We start from the raw sequence: 20,075 nt of genomic DNA on the forward strand, positions 1-20,075 counted from the left end.
ATATAACTTATATTAACAGAATAAGTTATCTTGATATATACTATACGGAGAACTATAGGTAGCAGAAACACCGACCCGACTGTAGGAATAGATTACTATAGATTTTATTATAAAATTACCTATCTTAGAGGGGAACGATATAATTATAGTAGTCGTAGATTAACTAACTAAATATATATATATAATCCCGATAACCGAAACTATTAACGTATAGATAATAGCTAACCTACTACTTAGATATATATTCGCTAACTATAGAATACCGAGTAAGATTACCTCGGATAGAGATAAACTCTTTATATCTAATATATAGTAATTACTTACGGATTAGATCGGTATTAAGTATAGACTCTTTACTGTATACTATCCTTAAACTAACGGATAAATAGAACGAGTTAACTAGACCTTAGAATAATACCTATATTATTATATAAACTACTAATAAAATAATTAGATAGGATTATTACTAATAGCGTAATTTACGTATAATAACGCTATATACTTAATAACTAAAGAAACACTATTCTTCGTAAATTATAGACTTAATCCTATAATTATCGGAGAATCTATCGGTAAACGACTAATTACGGAATTATTACGACTACTAGCGATAGGGATAAAGTAATTATATCTTTAACTATCTAGAGACATCGAGTTTCTTAATATATATATAAAGTTCTACTATAACTAGTTACGCTAGGAGGCGCCGGACTTCTAAGAGAGGGAGAAAGTTTACCTCCTATAATATAATATTCGTACTAGACGACCTAGTACGAAACTCGATTACCTTAAACTAGGACTATTCGAAATTACAGAAAAAATAGGACTACTTAACTATCGACTAAAGCTACTAGAGAGTATATAATATATCTATATAATATTTTATATCTTATTATTAGAAAAAGTACCTAGAAACGCCGAAGCTACTACTAATATAGAGATCGAGGAAGAAACAGAGAATAAATATAAGGTCGAGGAAATCCTAGCAATAAATAAAGTTAATAGGAAACCTTACTACCTCGTAAAATAGCAAAGATATAATACCTTAGAAAATATATAGGAACCTATCGAGAACCTAATAGGCTACTACTAGCTAGTTTAATAGTTCTATTAGTAAAGAGGGAGCTACCTAGCCTAGAAACGTCTAAATTATCCTAGAAGGATAAAAGTAACTAAGTAATCTCCTAAAATATCTAATTAAAGTTCGGATTCTTAGTAATAGACGCTAACTACTAAACTTTAAGGGTAGAGGGAGTAGCCTACTCTAGGAACGATATTTTTTTATTAAGAATTCTTAATAATTTAGTATTATATTCTAATATTTTAAAACCCTTTTACTTAAGGAAGGCTATTTATTTTTATAGACGACACTATCGAGATATAGCTTCCTAATACTATTTTTATTTATTTAATAATTATTAATATAGCTCTACGAGACGAGACTATAAATCGCTTAACTTAGGTTCTAATAAGTCGAGTTTATTTTTATTCTTTTCGATATCGGAGGAAAGTTTATCCTTAACGTAACGTAATAAATCCTATTCCCGACTAATATAAAACTCTCGCTTATACGCCCGACTAGCGTAAGTATAAGAAGTACACTTAGAATATCGACGACTCCGATCTATTATATACTCTTTACTAGATTCCCGGTAATAATCGTAAAGAATAGACGTAATAAAGCTATTTATAACGATATATTTAGCTTAACGAATATGACTAGCGACCTAAGTGCGTAGAATAGGAAGTTTAGGAATACCTTTAAGAATAGAGTTAGTCTTACGTTTAGGTATAATAAATAGATATAACGGGGTAAGAAGAAAAAATAGAAAAATATTATACCTATCTAAAGGGGTACTAACGTTTAAAAGGAAATCCTTTAAGGATAAAGGACTAGAGAGGAGGGGATAATATTACGGACCTTAAGAGGCGTAAGGACCGTAGTTATTTAAGGAGTAACCGTAAACTAATCGTCTACGGACGCTAAGGAGTAATATTATTACGTACGTTTCGGTATATTTAGGTATACCCCGGAAGGCCCTAAGATATTCCGGAAAGAGAACTAGAAATAACCTATAGCTAACTACTACGGATAATACCTACTTACATAAAGAGGTAGTTAGTATAATATAGGAAACGGCTACTATTTTACCCGTACTTAGATTACGCCCTAAGTACTAGGTACTAGTAAAACTATACGTAACCTCTAGTAGTAGAAGGGTAGATTAGTATATAGGTAGATCGTACTAAGACTTATCTACTACTCTACTATCTACTACCTATACTATCACGAAGGACTAGATATATAAAGATATTTATTTAGTATTATATATTTAGTTCTTCGCGATTAATTACACATTATTACTTAGTTACTACCTTTAGTACTCTACTTTACAGTTTACCTTTAAGATAACACAACCTATAAGTAGGGGAGCTCACTTCGTAGTAATACATAGTAACTAACCTACTTAGCGCGTACCTCTAGCACGTTCTGCAAGATACTCAACAGAACCCGAACCCGACGTAAGGCTAAGCATAGCAACGGTACGGTTACGAGATACTCTTGGAATCCGCAGTTAGAACTAGGCAAGTATAACCCGAACGTTCTAACTCACAGTAACCAGTCGGCACCGCGTAACAGGTCCCTAGGGATAGAGGGGGCCGGTAGAGCTAGTAGTATTAGAAGGCTAATTATTATTACTAGCAGCAGTAAGAGTCAGGGAAGGATCGGCTATAATTATAACCGAAAAGATACTTCGGAGGGAACCTAGTTATAGAAGTATTAGTAAGGCTATTTCTAAAGTACTAATAGTAGGGCGTAGTAGGAAGGCTATTTCTAGAAGTACCTAATAGTAATATACTATAGGAAGGCTATTCCTAGAGTACCTAATAGCTATATATATTAGAAAAGCTATCCCTATAGTATCTACTAGCTATATACGTTAAGAAGGCTCTCCCTAAGGTATCTAGTAGCCGAATATATTAGGGTAGCTAATTCTAGTATATTTAGAGATAGACGACCGATAAAATTAATAGAAACTTACGTAGGGTAGATAAGATAGGCGTTAACGAGCGACGGTAGACAGTAGGGAATCTAATAATATTTATATCGGATATATAGACGGCCTTAGGACGCCTACTAGCCTTAGGCCGTTATTTAAGCCGTTTATTTACCTAATACACTATATCTTTATTAATATTTTTAGCTAATACGTCCTTTTATATCTAAAAACGGAAATATTACCTCTATTTACATTTATCTACTATAGGGGGTATTTCTACGTACTAATACATTATATAATACCTCCGTAACTAACGTAATTCCCGCCCGACCGAGCCACCCGGCCGACCGAGCCACCCTACCCCATTAGGAAATTTTGAATCTTAATATCTTAACCAAAACGTATTAATTTAGCTATATCTAGCGGTTTTTACAATAATTAACCTTATGTCCGACCTGCCCATACCCACTACACTTCGGTGGAGCTTTTCTAATTGGCTGAGCTAGTTAAATAGCCTCATCGCCCTGCGGCTACACTACTACTAGAGTGTCTTTAATTGGCTGATTTAGCTGCTGAACTAGCTGTAGGCCCTCTTCGACCGTGAGGCCTCCTTCGTGCACTATCTATTGTTTAGATCGTGTGCGTTTTTGGCGTATTTTCTAATTCGCTGTGTGTAGATCGCTGTTTTCCTGCGCTAATAGCGCGGCCCCGTGAAGCGATATGTAAGCGCCTTTGATAATCTGATCTAGTACGGTTTTTGATAGGCTCGGAGGGCTATTTAACCGATATCTTAATAGATCCTTTAATATCGAAGCTGATTTTTGTAATTACACGACCGTCCTGGGTGTTTTTGGGCTAAATTGGCTGTAGCTAGTGGTTGGCCTGCTATTTAGTAGCGATAGCGTTCGGAGTAAGATATTAAGCTTCGAAAGCACTCGATCTGCGTCGACTAGAATAAGACCGGTAGTAGCGAAGCTATTTTGAATAATATAAGGTTGAAAGGCCTCCGTATACGCCTAGGCGTACTCTACGAGGAAATCGAACTTGTCGATATAGTTATACGACGTACGAGTAAGATCGCTTACGTAGCGACTGTATGTGTGTTTTAATATAGTAAAATACCTAATATTAAGCGGTTATAAAAGATACGAAGAGTGTAGAGGTATATAAAGTGGTATAATATGATTTTCTGTGTAGATCTAGTCGAATTGAGGTATAAGATAGCTACCGTGGCCGTTAAGAATTAAGAGTCGATATTTCCCTTTTGTATATATCGTCGTCGCTGGAATGAATAGCTTCTGTAGCTACCGAAGGCTAATTTTATCGGTAGTCTAGCCGTTTAGCGAAACCTCGATACGCTAATCTTTTAGAAGCTTCTCGTCGAACTATAACGCTATAAAGTTTTTACTTTTAAATATTACGTATAGCGGTAGCGAGTAGCTATTAGCGCTAACTACTTCGACCGCTATAACCTATTTACGATTACCCGGTTATAAAATCGATCGCCGACTATAATATTCCGGCCTTATAACGACCTTCTATATAGCTATAATCCCTATAGCGAAGCCGGTCTCGTTAAAGTTATAGATATCCTCCGGTTAGATACTATTCGCGTCGATAATATCTTATACGGTCGTAAACTAGGCTCGTAGTGAGGTAGGGTCTTCGTTTTGGGCTCTTTAGTAATCGTAGCGTCTAGAGAATGCTGAACGAAGCTTAGGGCGTCATTACACGAAGCTTAATAGCCAATTTTTACCTACAGTAGCTAGAGGGTCTTTACTACGCGTAGCTAGTAGAATATTAGCTATTTCTCGCACTATAGAGGGCCTAGGCGCTGCACTATACGTATCCATAGAGATTATCTACTCAGTAAGCGAATCCTCTTCGTATTAGGTTAATTTATGACTAGATGGGCACACATCGACGCGTAGGAGGCGGCCGACAGCGCGGTGTTGTAGTGTAGTGCGAGGTATTACGTATAGCTTCGCTACTACGCGTATAGACTCGACACGACCATTTTTGATATCGTTAAGGGCTAATAAGATCTTGCCCTCTTGATTGGCTGATTTCTGAGCAGATCTAGAGCGAATTGGTGGCATAGTAGGTGGTTAAATTAGGTAGGTGGGTTAGAAGATGCGTTTTTTGATGGGGTGGCTCGGTCGGCCGGGTGGCTCGGTCGGGCGGGAATTACGTTACTGGGAATTGATCGGGACACAACAGAATTTCTGTTCGGGGCACAACATTTTATTATGTAATCAGTATCAGGAGCTTTTACATAATCAAATCACCTGATCTATCTGATTCATCTGATCTAAATTCAATGGTCTGATCTACCTACTAGGCATGATTTATATCTATGACCAATTTCCCCACAATTCGAACACTTCCCTGGCGCCCTTCGCTTTGTAATCTGATCTTGGGTAGTATTATCGATCTGATTAGCAGATCTCTGCGTCGTTGCCGTGGTAATCAGAGGGTCTAGTAAGGGTAAATAAGCTAGATCAGATGAATCTAATCTAATCCGCCAGAACGGATGAATCTCAGCTAATAAGATTGGCTGTTTTGATCTAATTAGACTAGCCAATCGGTGCTTATATAGTAAACCTATTATACTAGTAAAATAGTTAGTGCATACACTAATAGGGGCCTAGGGGGTAGCCTGATCTACATAGAATCGCTGTTTATCGATTAATCTTAGCGAATACCGCGATATTCGCTTATTAATATAGATATATAGCCAATCAGATGCAAGATTTAGCTTAGTTATCTTATCTTGCGCAGAGATTAGATTAATCTACGTATATTATACGCATATAGCTTAATAAATAGCCCTCCAAATAGTGTATAAATCACTAGATAAGCTATTTAGATAGCTTTTTAGTGCTGCGTAGGCCCCCTCTACACGTAAGGATGCTGAATTGCCTAGATGTAGGTAGTTCTTAGTCCATACGTAAACAAACTTCTGTTTATAGATTAGCCATATATCTTTAATATAGTTAGTTAGTTAGGGGTAAGGCTTAGCGTAGATCTTATTAAGATTAATCAGATTAATCTTATAATCATCCTTAGTAGGTAATTAGACTAATTCATTCCATTTCCGTATAAAATTATCAAATTTATCTTTAGTTAATTGGTCTATTGATTAATCTAATACTATTAGACGCTTTACCTTCGCTAGGACAGCTTTATTTATATGCCAAATGCATAATAGATATAGATAATCAGATCGAATATTACTAATTATAGCCAATAGCGCTAGATCGCGGTCAGTTACTAAGATTAGATAATAATTTAGGGGTAGACTTAGCCAATCAAAAAAGGTCTTTAAGACCTACGTATAGCTTATTTAAAGCTTATTTTATATAAAACATAAAGCAATTATAAATATAGTATTAGATGAAGTCATACCAATTATATAACAAAGCGGCATCCTAAAACGGTTAGTTTTATATGTACAGTCTAATATATAGACTCTATTATAGAGATTAGCCAATTAGATTACGTAGGGGTAAGCGAATAGAAAGAATTTAATATAGCCATCTTTATCTTGCCTAAATTTATATTTATATCCTTCCGAATCGAGTAATTCTTGAAGATATTCAAGATTACTCTTTAGTCCGATCTTATCTTATTAAATCTTACGTCGTTTATTATATAGATCTCGATATATAATTAGCTAGTTTGGTGCTTTCTCGCGTAGTATATTAGCAATATATTGAGATAACGGGAGTGTAAGAGCATGTTCTGTTATTATCGTAAGCGAATGTGTCTATAAGGATATAAGTGCGGTCAAACATGGCAGAAAGTACCCGTAAGGGGCCGAATATGTAAGGTTAAAGGAAGGTAAAGTACGCCTAGGATTATATCCTCCCCTACTTAATAAGACTCGACCCGAGTCTACCGTATAAAATCAGTCCTTGTCGGACCCGAAAGTGTACTAGTACACATAAATATATACGTAGATAAAAGAAAAGTGGCCGGTCGCGGCTAAACTGTAGTTAAACTGTAGTGTAAAAGTACCCTACTAAACTACCTAGGGTACCTATCCGTAGGTAACCCGACGTATTATATAATACCCTAGTAGTTACGGAGGTATTATATAACGTATTAGTACGTAGAAACACCCCCTGTAGTAGATAAACGTAAATAGAGGTAATATTTCCGTTTTCGGATATAAAGGGACGTATCAGCTAAAAATATTAATAAAGATATAGCGTATTAGGTAAATAAACGGCTTAAATAACGGCCTAAGGCTAGTAGGCGCCCTAAGGCCGTCTATGTATCCGATATAAATATTATTAGATCCCCTACCGTCTATTATCGCTCGTTAACGCCTATCTTATCTACCTTACGTAAGTTTCTATTAATTTTATCGGTCGTCTATCTCTAAATACACTAGAATTAGCTACCCTAATATATTCGGCTGCTAGATACCTTAGGGAGAGCCTTCCTAATATATACGGCTAGTAGATACCGCAGGGATAGCTTTTCTAATATATATAGCTATTAGGCACTCTAGGAATAGCCTTCTTATAGTATACTACTATTAGGCACTTCTAGAAACAGCCTTCCTACTACGCCCTACTATTAGCACTTTAGAAATAGTCTTACTAATACTTCTATAACTAGGTTCCCTTCGAAGTATCCTTTCGGTCGTAATTATAGCCGATCCTTCCCTGACTCCTATCGCTACTAGTAATAATAATTAGCCTTCTAACGCTGCCGGCTCTACTAGCCCCCCTATCTCTAGGGACTTTTTACTTCCTTTTATACTTGATAAGCTAGAAGAGGACCTAGTTATAGCTCCCGTTTAAGCTATACCCGTTACTATAGCTCCTGTCCCTATCGCTATTATAATTCCTACTACCCCCGTCCCCTCTATTCCGGTCTCGAACCCTCCCGCTTAGGTTAAAAGGCTAGACGACTATAGTAATCCGGACACTTCCCTTTTTTATACTATACTTAATCTAGCCTTTTTAAAATAGCCTACCTAACGGAATATAGACTAGCGTAGGGGAAAGCCTAAGAACTACACTACGCCCTCCTAAACGTACTCTATCTTTATTTAGTAGATTAGGTTTATAGCCGAATAGGCCTATAAGTAATACGTAAATAGATATAGACCGTTCGCGACCTACGTTATTAATATTACGGACGAGAAAGGTACCTTTAAGCCGACTTTTAATAGGTCCTACGCCTACTATAATTTTAATATAGCTAGTAATTACTATAGCTTCCGGTAGCCTAGTTAGATACTACCGAAATTTATCTTACGGCCCTTAAAAGACCTAAACCCTTACTACCCCGTATTAAAGTATCCTAATAAGAGTAGTCCGGGTAAGTCTAGTAAGGGTAAACGTACCTATAAGGCTTTTACGGACTCCGACGTAGAGGAAATTAAAGCTCCCCCTCCTAAATAGGTAGTTTCTACTAGGCCCTCGACCCTAACTCGTAAGTACGTAGACTATATTTACTAGAAATACCTTAAACTCCCCTATACTCGTATAGAGTTTATAACTAAAAAGATCCTAACTAACTCTTCTACGTCTAGTAGGACCCGCTTCGCTATCGCTACCCTCTATAAGGGTACTTCTAGTACTAGTAGTATATTATATATTACTATCCCGGCGCCTAGTACTATATCCGTTCGAGTATACGTACCCGTAACCTCTAATAAAAGAAAGAGTAAGGCCCCGGAGACTTCCTAGACTAGATCTTCTACGGCCGATATTAGCCTAGCTATTATCCTAAACCTGCCCTTCCGTAACCCTTAGCTCGTCCTACCTACCGATAACCTATATATATAGGTAACTACCGTAGACGATAACTTTACTATTACCCGTATAGCCTATCGGTCTATTCTTAGTATAATTAAAGCCCTATAGAAGTACTAATATAAGATAAAAGGCCCTTTAGAGAAGTTCGGCTAGTTAGATACTCCTATTCCCTTCCCTATCGAGTCTAAAAAAGAGAAAGAGGAGGGTATAAAGAATCCCTACCTCTTAGACTAAGGTAGCTTCTAGTATTTAGAGGCGTTTAGATAAGAATATCTAATATATTATTTTTCGGCGGCCGATGTAGCTTTTTTATTAAATTTTCTCGATTAATAGTACCCGTTTACTAGTAAATAGCTCCGATCTTTCGTAAATTACTTACGAATTAAATATACTTTCTAAGAATTTTCTTTTCTAGGTAACTATAGCTTCTAGCCGTAGGCTTATATATATAATCTTATTCCTAAAAGGACTATAAATATGATTTAGCCTTTATAGAGGTAACTAAGGCGACTAGTCCGAAGATATCCGTAGCCTTTTAGTTACTAAAGAGACTATTACTATAAATAGCCTATTAAATAGTATCCTTTCGTACTTATTAGCGTCCCGATAGCGCTAGATACCTTCCCGAAGAATATCTTCTTCGACTAAAGCTTCCGAATCTATAGTAGATTCGTCCCCTAAAACTTCCGACTAGAGTTCCTCCTAGTCTTTTTCTGTAGTTTTATACTACTTCTTTTTTTCTATATATTTTTAGCTATATTCTTAGCGATAATATACTAAACGATCGCTTCCTTCCTTACTTATTTATAGTATATATCGTTATACCTAAATTTATCCTATTCTTCTCGAGTAAATATAGATAAATCCGAGTAACTAGATAGATATTTATCTATCTTAAGGATCTTTCTAACTTTTTTAGGTCTATTTAGGCGTAATCCGGCCCTACGAAGGGTACTATACGCTACCTAGGATATCTATAAACGCTTAGGATTATCTACGTTAGCTTCTAAGAGTCTTAATCTATTAATAAGGCTTTAGAGTATATAACTATTTAGCTCCTCGAGAGCATATATTCTAAGTAGATAGGCTAATAGGACCCGATAGGGCCTAAACTACTTACTCTCGAACTTCTACCTACTTTTATTACGAATAAGAACCTAGTCTCCCTCCCGGAAGCTTATCTTCGTAACTAAACTATTACGAATACGATTTATCCTAATAGTCCTAGCGAGTAGTAACTCGTTTACCTTCGTCCGGGTATTATTAAGATTCTAAAGCTTATCTAGCCTTTCCGTAAAGGGTTAAGCGTTCGTAGACGAATCGTTACTAGGGATTCGCGGATATACACTATATACTAAGAAGAATAGACTAAAGCCTATAATAGTATACTTATAGAGCCTTATAGCTAAGAGGGCTTACGAAAGGTATAGATCCTATATTTTTATCGGCTTATTTATTAGATATTTTATTAGTATCCGCCCTAAGAGTCCGTTTAAGTTCTCTACCTTCCTATTCGTTCGTAGATAGTAAGGTATTATTATCCGGTATTTTATCTTTAATAGATTTAGGTAGTAACGAACGGTACCGGCTAGGAGATTCTAGCCGTTATCGGAAATTAACTCTATTAGTATACTATAGTATATAAAGATTTTATTATATAAGAACTAGCCTAACGCCTCCTCTATTACTTCTAGGATAGTTTTAACGACCGGCTAACCGATTATATAATCGATAGCTATAATAATCTATCTATTCCTATTCGGAGTAATTAGTAGGCGTCCGATTAAGTCGATACCCTATCTCTAGAAGGGTCGGATCCTAGTAGTAACTATATATTAGGGGGTTTCCCGCTCTAATCCTTTCTTAAGGCCCTATAAAACTTAATAATTCGGATATAATCGTACGAGATCTTCTATATTCTACTGTATCTATAGCTACTACGCCCGTAGGCGAATAACTCTATTTAGGCCTAGATAGCCTAAATAGCCGAATTTTTTATATAGGCGGGATACTAAATCGCTACGAAAGACTAGCTCTAAATAAGATATATAAAGCCCGTCTTTGTAGATAAAGATTAGTTACCGTTCCTCTACTTTTACGCCCTTCGGTATATAGAAGCTTAAGTTCGGAGTAAACTTCTATATAGCTTTTATAGTAGTTTTATTATTTAGTAGTTTCTTATAGTTAAAGAAGTATATAGTTATAGCTAACTAATCTTCTTCTAGGACTTTATTAATAGTCTAGCGGACTGCTTAAATTACGGCTAGGGCGATATCCTAGACCGGTCGGGATTATAATATATTCGTAGAGCTATTATAAACGAAATTAGGTCTCTTACTAATTATATTAGGGACTATAGCGTCCGATCCCTTATAGTACTAAATTTTTAGGTTATATTCCTAGAATTTACTAATCTAGCGAGCTAAACGCTTACTATAGGTTAGGGTTATCTATAAGTACTATAAACTTATATAATCGGTAATAACTATAGTCTAGGTACTATTCTCGATATATCGATCCTATAGATATAGCGCTTTTTTAATAGCTAATAGCTCCTTCTCGTAGATAGGGTAGTTTAATTCCGCTCTAGTTAGCTTACGGCTATCGAATACTATTAGGTATAGCTTCTTATCTTAATTAGCTTAAAGTAATACTATCCTAATCGCCTATTCGGATATATCTATTTCGATAGTAAAGGGCTTTACTCTATCCGCTTAGATTAGGATAGGAGTATCTATAAGTACTTTCTTAAGTTTTCGGAAAGTACTCTTATAACTAGTCGTCTACTAAATCGGACGGAATTTCTTTTTATATAAATCCTCGTTTTTCTTTTTTAGTAACTTATATAGCGGTACGTAGATCTATACGAAACCTCGGATAAACTTACGATAGTATATAGCTAGTCCGATAAACTAACGGACTTTATATATATTCTAAAGGGTCGGCTATTTCTAGATAATATTAACTTTAGTAGGGACTAGACGGATCTAACTATTCCCGATAATATAGCTATAGAATTCTAACTCTTTAGTCGCTATTATATATTTACCTAGCTAGGCGATTAGCTACTATTAATCGAGTATAGAGAGGACCTTTTCTAGGTATTAGTAATACTCTTCTATTAAATTAGAGAAGATTAAAATATCGTCGAGATAGATAACTACGAAATCTCCTAAAAACGGCCGAAAGGCCTCGTTTATAGTTATTTAGAAAGTAGCGGGGGTATTATAGAGTCCGAAAGGTATAGCGAGCTATTTATACTTATCCTAAATTATATTAAAAGTAATCTTCTCGATTAATCCCTCCCCTATCCGAATTTACTAGTACCCCGATGTAAGATTAATCTTTAATAGGACCCTAGCAGTACCTACCTAATCTAAAAGCTCCTAGATATATAGTAATAGATACCCGTTCTTAGCTATTAGTTTATTTAAAGCCCTATAATCTATATATATATACTAATCGTTATTAGGCTTTTTTATAAAGATAATAGGGAAGCCCTATACGCTCGCTAATAGACGGATTAAGCCTTTTTAAAATAGGCTTTCGATCTATTATACCTATTCCTAGAGCTTTTTATCCGATATAGGGTATAAGTTAATATTAACTAGTCGTATATCCCTAGTATTAATTTTATAGGCGATAATACGCTCGGGCGGGAGTGCCTTAGGGAGTTTATCTTTAAAGATATACTTAAACTTATATATAATCTTCCGGATATATCTATTCCTATAATCTAGTACTAATATTAGTACCTCGTCCGTTTTCTCCTTTTTTAATACTTTTAGGACTAAAAGGATAGCCTCGGTGCTCTTCTTCTATACTACCCGTAGAATTTATTTCGCTCTTATTAAGTTTAGATAACCGTCGTCTGCTTCTAAGGTATTCTAGCGGTTAATTAGCGTAATTATATAGGTTCGCTTATAATTACGTAATTTTATCTTCGAAGTTACCTAGTTAATCTTAGGATTTTAGATAGTAAGGAAATCTTTACTAAGGATAAATTTATAGTTAGAAAGATCTAGAATCTATACTATTAGATATCCCCGCTATAAACCTAAGGTAACTAGTAAACGGACGGATATATTAGTAGCTAAATAGCTACTATCGGGTATCTATACTCTTAGCTTATCTATTTACTAGTAGGTTAGTCCTAGGCCCGAAAATCTCTTTATAATATCTATTAAGATAAAGATATATAATATACTATAGTCTAGAAGAGCCTATACTACTATATTTCTATAGGTAGCTCCTAATACTATCTTATAAAATAATAATAAATCCCCTAGAGTAAAGAGGGAAGCTTTAATTCTAGGCCTAATAGGGCCGAACTTATACGCTAAGGTATTTAAGTTAGCCTAATTAGCTTACTCCGGATCTAATAGGTCCTAATCTAGTAGTTTAGGTACTACCGAAGCTTTTTTTATACGGCTAACTACTACTTCGAGAGTAGTCGGCCTTTTTAGTTTTTCGAGTCCCTAGGTATTAGTAGGTTCTAGTCCCTTTTTAACTTATCGGTTTTAGGATTAGGGTATTCGCGCTTAAAATAACCTTTTTTACTATAAGCGAAGTATTTAGTATTATTCGATTTCGATCCTTTCTTATCTTTCTACTAGGATTATACTATATTTAGATCTATCTTATCTAGGTTATACTCGTCGCTAGTAATTATTCTACTAATATAGTTCGCGATTATTAACCCTCGCTTAAAATTAATAAAATAGTTAATAACGCCCTATAGATCGGTCGGAGGGTTACGTTCTTCTACCTATCTCTTCTATAAGTTAGTATTTACGCCTATTCGGAGGTATTAGATAATAATATCCTTTTATATCTTAGGATTATACTCGGATACGGCCTACTAGAGTTTAGTAATATACTACGTAAAAGTCTTTCGGCCTTATTTATATAATATAAAATAGTCCTATTTTTTTGTACTATTAAGATACTCCGAAAATTTATATAAGATCTAATCCTAGTAGACTTACTAGGTCTCGATCTTTTTACTATATAAATTCACGAGCTATCGCTCCTAGCGATTATTAGTATAGCTAGTTAAGGCTCCGTAAGTATATATAACCTTATCTTTATTATTAGGTTTAATATCTACGAATCTAGCTACTTCCGCGAAATAACGCTCGTAATTACGAAGATAATAGCGTACGGCTTTATCTGGAATACTACTATTATACTCCTTAATCTTTCTAATATATTTTAGAATAGTTCTTTTTATCTCCTATCGGGCCTAATTAAAAGGTACTAATAGTCCTATAGTAGCCTACAGTAGAGATATAGATATCTATACGGCCGGTTACGCCGGAATAGGCGCTTATAGCTAGATAGCTACTTTATAAATTATCTAGGCGGTCTCTTTCGCTATCTCTTTATAGATATTAGGATTAGCGTTATTTATAATCCGCTCCCGGTAGGAATCGGCTAGGTTCTTTAGTAGATAACTAAAGGCTTTCTCTATAACGGGAGTAATCGGACGTATCTATCCCGGGCTAGTAGCTACGGTACTTTCTATAATAAAATAAGTTTTTTAAATAAAGGTTCTAGATTAAATAAAATTTAGATATAGTTAAGGTATTTCTAGTCTAAATATTTACGTTCGTAGCCGATTAGGGTCCTTAACGACCTCTTTTAATCCCTTATCTTTTACTTCCGATCCTCGGTACGGACTAATGTTACGCGGTGCCGACTGGTCACTGTGAGTTAGAACGTTCGGGTTATACTTACCTAGTTCCAACTGCGGATTCCAAGAGTATCTCGTAACTGTACCGTTACTATACTTAGCCTTACGTCGGGTTCGGGTCCTGTTGAGTATCTTGCAGAACGTGCTAGAGGTGCGTGCTAAGTAGGTTAGTCACTAAGTGTTACTACGAAGTGAGCTCCCCTGCTTGTAGGTTAGGTTATCTTAAAGGTGAACTATGAAGTAGAGTACTAAAGGTAGTAACTAAGTAATAATATATAATTGATCGCGAAGAACTAAATATATAATACGAAATAAGTGTCCTTATATATCTAGCCCTTCCTACTCCTGATCTACTCCCTAGGAGTATATCTAGAGTCGCCGTATACCTTATTATCTACTCTTTAGAGTTACGCTAGGAGTATATCCTTAGTATTACGTATTTTACCGGTACCTAACACTTAGGGCGTAATCTCGGTACTAGTAAAATAATAGCCGTTTCCTACGTTACGCTAACCGTCCCGTAGAGTAGACGCGTACTGGTTATGACGGTTAGTCGTATACCGGTCCTAGCTCCCGCCCGGGATGTCCGTCTTAGAGCCCTACCGGGGTATACCTAAGTATACCGAAACGTACGTAATAATACTAGTCTCTAGCGTCCGTAGAATAATTAGTCTACGGTTACCCTTAAATAGCTACGGCCCCTACGCCTTCTTAAGGTTCGTAATATTATCCCCCCTCTTCCTTATCCTTTATCCCTAAAGGATTTAAACGTTAGTATCCCCTTAGGTAAGTATATGTTTTTCTTCTTTTCCTTATTCTTTTTTGTTGGCTATATACCTCTTATAATATACCTATTAATAACAAAACTCGTAAGTAAAATAGGCTTATCTAATATTAGTCTATTCTGACTAATAGGTCTATTTCCGAATCGTCTTACGAATATTCCTTCTCTCGCGGTATTAATTATATAATAGACCCGAAATATTGTAACTATACCGAATACACTCGTCGCGGTCGTAAATACGCGAAGAAGTTTTATAGCGAGTCCGAATAGCAGAAGGTTCTTCGCGAGTAGAAGAAAGTTAATAATAACCTTACTTAGGCTGAGTAATAGTAAATAGAAATAATAATAAAAATAATTCGTCTTCGCAGGTAACGATAATTTTTACGAACTCGTAACGATCGGATGTTAAGTTACGATACTAAAATAATAGAGTAGTTAGATACTAAGGATCCTTTTAGTGCTAAGGATCTTACGGAGCTAGATCGTCTCGCCGATATCGAGGATACTTGCGCTCTTGCCGCTACGTTAGAGAATCCTACTCTGATCTAGATGTTAGAGATAACTCCGATATCGCCGTCCTTCTGGAACGACTTAAACTTCTCCGTTAGTAGCGCTAGTAGAATTATTAAATAAGCTAGTAGTAGCCTATTAAATTCTCGATAGGTTCCTACGTATTCTCCGAGGTATTATATCCTTACTATCTTATAAGATAGTAAGGTTTCCCGTTAACTTTACTTATTACTAGGATTTCCTCGACCTTATATTTATTCTCCGTTTCTTCCTCGATTTCTATATTAGTAGCGATTTCGGCGTTTCTAGGTACTTTTTCTAATAAGGAGATATAAAATGTTATATAGATACGTCGTATACTTTCTAGTAACTTTAGTCGATAATTAAGTAGTCCCGTTTTCTCTGTAATTTCGAATAGTCCTAATTTAAGGTGATCGAGTTTTATACTAGGTCGTCTAGTGCGAATATTACGTCGTAAGAGGTAAACTTTCTCCCCCTCTTAGAAGTCCGGCGCCTCCTAGCGTAACTAGTCGTAGTAGAACTTTATACGTATATTAAGAAACTCGATATCTCTAGATAGTTAAAGGTATAATTACTTTATCCCTATCGCTAGTAGTCGTAATAATTCCGTAATTAGTTATTTACCGATAGGTTCTCCGATGATTATAGGATTAAGCCTATAATTTACGAAGAATAGTATTTCTTTAGTTATTAAGTATATAGTATTATTATACGTAAATTACGCTATTAGTAATAATCCTATCTAATCGTTCTATTAGTAGTTTATATAATAATAATAAAATCTATAGTAATCTACTCCTATAGTCGGGTTAGTATTTCTACTATTTATAGCTCTCCGTATAGTACGTATCGAGACGGCTTATTCTATTAATATAAATTATATTACTAGATATATTTTTTAACTTTTCTATATATCGCTAGGATATAGTAGTTCCGTATAATTTTCTCGATTATTTTTTCGATTCCTAAATATCCTTATATTAGTTCGTCGTAGTGTAATTAGATAATCTTAGTCTATAAGTTTCTAGGAACGTATACTAAACTATAAATATAGACTAAACTATTTCTAGTTAGCGCGGTATTATTACCTAAAATCTTTTATATTAATTTATCGTTAGTTATAGCTTCTCGAATCTTCTGTAGCTATTCGTCATTTTATACTTCGCTAGTTACTACGAGGATTTAGTAATTATAGACGATATATCCCTCGTCGTTCGTAGTTAGGATAGTAGGTACTACTTCCTTAGTCCTAAGTTCGTAGTCGGGTCGTCGACTTAGTACGTCTACGACTACGTTTTCTGTTCCCTTATAGTATACTATCTTAAAGTCGTACTAGGCTAGGGTTTCTACCTATCTAGCTTATCGTCGTATAAGTTTTTTTATCGTTATAAAGTATATAAGATTATAGTAATCTATCTATATAATTATAGTATATTTCGCTCTTTCTAGGTACGCTCTCTAGGTTTAGAATACTAACACTATAGCTAATAATTCCTTATCGTAGATATCGTAATTAAGCTCTGCTAGGATTATCTTCTAAGACTAAAAGGTAATAGGTCTAAGCTTACCGTCCTCTCCTAGTTATATAAGCTATACGTCGAGCGCGAAGTTTGATATATCGGTTTCTATAATAATTAGCGCATCGTAGTTAAAGATTATAAGAATTACCTCTCCTATTTTCTTATTATATATTTCTTTAAGTACTATAAACGACTTTTCCGTCTCGTCGTCCTATTTAAATAGTACTCTCTTTTTAGTAAATCGGTAGAGTCCGGCCGTATATTATAAGTATTTCGGAACGAGCTTTTAGTAGTAATTAGCTAATCCGAGGAAGCTCTAAACGTCCTTAACGTATATCGATATTAGCTATTTAAGAATACTCTTAACTTTATCTTATTCTATCCCTAACCTATCTAGGCTAATAGTATATCCGAGGAAACTCGTTTCCTAAATATAGAACTCGTATTTCTTAAGTTTAAGTGTAACTTTTACTTCCCTTAGCTTCTATAGTACTTTCTTATTATATTTAAGGTATTCTTCCTTAGTTTTAGAAAATACGAAAATATTATCTAGGTACGCGATAACGAACTCGTCGAGATATTCTTCTAATATAGTAAAGATAAAACGTTAAAATAATATAGGTACGTTAGTAAGTCCGAAGGGTATAATAGTATATTCGTAGTAACCGAACTTAGTCCTAAATACCGTTTTCTATTCGTCTCCTATTTTAATTTAGAGTCGGTTATATACGTTAGTAATATTATATTTACTAAAATATTTTACTCCTTAAATAATATCTTATATCTCGCTGATTAGTAGTAGCGGATATTAGTCTTTAATCGTAATATCGTTAAGTTATCGATAATTAACGTATATCCGAAGTTCCCCTTCTTTCTTAGGTATAAATAGGATTAGGTATCTTACCGACGATTTCGATTTTCTAATATTTCCTTTCTTAAGATTATCCCTAATATATTCTTATAGTATCGCTAACTCTTTCTGCGATAGTAGGTAAATTAGTATAAACCTTAGTTCCTCGCCTTCTTTAATTTTAATCTTATAGTCGAATAGACTATATTCTAGTAGCTTACTATCTAGTAGTAGCGTAAATATATCCTAGAATTTAATATATTCCTCGGGGATCTTATATTCTTCTTCTAGCGCTCCCGTAGCGTAAAGGGATATCTTTTTATTACTAATAAGGACGTATTCTTTAAGTTCCTCGTTAGTTATATCTAGTCGTTATTTAGTTATCGCGATATCCCTAATATCGGTTAATCTCTTATTAGGCCTACCTCCTAGCCGAAAACTCCTCTTAAGTTCTCCTTCGTAAAGGTTCTTATAAGTACCTACGTCCCTTTCGCTAGGTCTCTTTAGCGTTTTTCGTGTTTTATCTCCGGTCTATATCTCGCTAGTTTATCGATAGTCGTACCTATCGAAAAGTATATATCCTTATTACTAATTAATAGCTAGATTATACTTTCTTAGCTAGGGTACTCCGAGTACTATATCGTATTCTCTAAGGCTCGTAATATTAAAATTAATTACCTCGAAGTAGTCTCCGATGACTACTAGTAATAGTCTACTCTTATACGTGATCCCTAATCCTAGGCTCTCTCCGTTAAGTCTAATAATAGGTTAAGGCCGTAGCTTTTCTACGCCTTAGATCTTATAGCGGTATTTATACCGTAGGCTTATAAAGTTTCCTACTACTCCTGAATCGAGTATTACTTTAGTTAATCGAAACGTAATATTAGTAGTAATCTTTATATATATACCCTACGTAGTAGCTACGAGATATTATAGTTCGATATTTATCCTCCGGTCTCTATACTAGAGTCCCGTATATTCCGAGCTCTAATTTAGTTTCTTTTCTCGTCGTAGCGGCTTTAGTTCTAGGCTATTTTCGACTTTTCCCGCTATATATATCGTATACCCCTCGTCGTAGTATCCTATTATAGATCTAAGTTAGTAATTAGAGTATCGTACGTATCCTTAGTATATATAATAGTCTTACTAGTATAGATAAAGTCCGTCCTTAATCTTTATCTTTAACTAGTATAGTTCGTATAACTAATTAGTAATTTCGAGGGCTTTATTAATTATCTAGTTATCGTTTCTTTCTTTATTTTGAAATAAATCTTAGAGTTTATTCCGTAGTCGCTTAATATCCGCGATGATATTAGCTTTCTAGGGTTTTTCTTAAGGCTATTTAGTCGTATCCGTCCCTAGGAGCTAGGGTAGAGTCTCTAGAATCTCTAGGGTTCCTAGAATCTCGATTAGTATTTTTAGGATCCCTATACCCTACTCCTAGTACTTATCGGATAGTTCCTAGGAGTCGATAGTATTCCCGGGACTATACTAGGTCTACCCTTAACTCTCGATATTTTCCTAGTCTATCTTAGGGAAATTCTCCGTCGTGTACTCTACGCTATTTAGGCCGTAATATTTAATATCGTCCGTAAAGGTATCTATAGTTTTACCCTTCGTAGCGTTCCTTATAACCTCTACTCGGTCGTCGTAGGTATATTCGGCCTCTTCTAGGTTTAGTTCCTATTCTTTAGGCTCCTTAGTAGCTTATAGCTATTAGGGTCGGACCTCGCTATTCCGAGTCGCTCGTAGCTACTATAGCTTTATATTATTATATTCGTTATTACGCTTACGTACCTATAGCTTTACGTTATTACGCTTATTATACTTATACGCCCGATATCCTAGCTTTCTATATTCGAAGTATAGGTTATTATCCTTTCGCTGTTTTTCTTCTTCGGTCGGGAGTCTTACTA

This window comes from Penicillium canariense (assembly GCF_028826845.1).
Source record: "Penicillium canariense strain IBT 26290 chromosome Unknown utg000004l_segment0_segment0, whole genome shotgun sequence".
Lineage (NCBI taxonomy): Eukaryota > Fungi > Ascomycota > Eurotiomycetes > Eurotiales > Aspergillaceae > Penicillium > Penicillium canariense.